Genomic DNA, 1,568 nt, shown 5'->3' with positions numbered 1-1,568 from the left:
CACACACACACACACACACACACACACACACACACACACACACACACACACACACACACACACACTCACTTGTCTTTCTATATTTGTGCGGATTCTGCATTAACTTGCATTAATATCTACAACCCAATCCTAACTAGGGATGTCCCGATCAGATACTCACTATCGGTATCTGTTGGTATATACGGCCATTTTTAAAAAAAAAAATCGGGTCTGATTTAGTCATGTGATCGGGCCGATCCAGTTTTCGCRACAGTTTTCAGCATCATCTTTACAACTGCTAAGAAGTCAAGATGCCCACAAGTATGCAACCATGTCCACAGTGTGGGAACACTTTTCAATGGAAAACAAGGATGCTGAAACTGCATCTTGTAAAATCTGCAAACTGGATGTTTTTCATGGTGGGAACAGCAGGGCTCGCTTTAATACTACCAACCTTGTCACTTGGAAATAAATAAATAAATAAATAAAGCTATTGGATCGGTATTGGATTGTATCCGATCGGTATTGGAAAAACTAATCATTAAAAAAATCTAATTGTACAGGGAGCCAAAAAATCTGGATCGGGACATCCCTAATCCTAACCCCATCAGTGGGTTCTGATGTTATCAGTCCATTAAATGGACATTATTAGCAGTTATCAGTCCCATAGAATGGCTTCAGACTGTCTGGACAGTGCCCCCTAGTGGGTTAATATACCAATGACATTGAATGTTCAGACTGTCCCGRCAGTGCCCCCACTAGGAGCCATAGTCAGGATATTCTGAAGCAATTCTATGGGACTGATAATGACTAAYAACGTCCATTTAATGGATGATAACATCCGAAGCCGACCCCGTACATACCTAACCCAACCCAACCTTTGTCCCACGAATGTTTTCTTTATTGTGTGGATGATGCATTTGTCCACAAAACAACAAAATGTCCTCATAAGAATGGTATAATGTCAAAATATGTCCACACGCCCTTACAAAGGCATGCACGCACAAAAAGTTTGCATTTCTATCGCCATTAGAACCGTGTATTGATTCATTACCAATAAATACTGTAGCCTAACATAACATACAGCCCCCACCCTCCCCAAATTCRTACCTTAGTCCTTAACTTAACCCCTAATCCACCACTGGCATTCTACAGTATTAGAACTGATCTTTGATTCTTAAAAGGACTGCTGGTAAAAAGTCCCAAAAAACCAGGTTCACACATGCTAATGTTATCAGTGTAGCCATTATCAAGGCATTGATAATAAATAAAGTAACACTAATAAGAAATTATATAATAAATATAATTGGCAAAAAAAGTAAGTAAATTAGTGTTTGGTAGATTCTTTCTTTGTTGTAACAAAGATTCATAGCAATAAATCTTATAGGGGGCACCTGTCTGGCAGCACCTGCGGTACCAGAAGCTCAGAATAAGTGTCAATAGCAACAGCATTTTAAGCTGTGGCAGAAAAGATTTGGTAATTTATTTATTTATTTATTTTATCGGGCTTTCACCCACGGAGCCCGGCCGGGCTCAGCCCGAAGAGGAGACGTGGGTCCCCCTTCCAACGGACTCACCACCCGTAGGAG

The sequence above is a fragment of the Austrofundulus limnaeus genome, unplaced genomic scaffold (genome assembly GCF_001266775.1).
Source record: "Austrofundulus limnaeus strain Quisiro unplaced genomic scaffold, Austrofundulus_limnaeus-1.0 Scaffold80, whole genome shotgun sequence".
Classification (NCBI taxonomy): Eukaryota; Metazoa; Chordata; class Actinopteri; order Cyprinodontiformes; family Rivulidae; genus Austrofundulus; species Austrofundulus limnaeus.
This window is presented reverse-complemented; position numbering follows the sequence as displayed.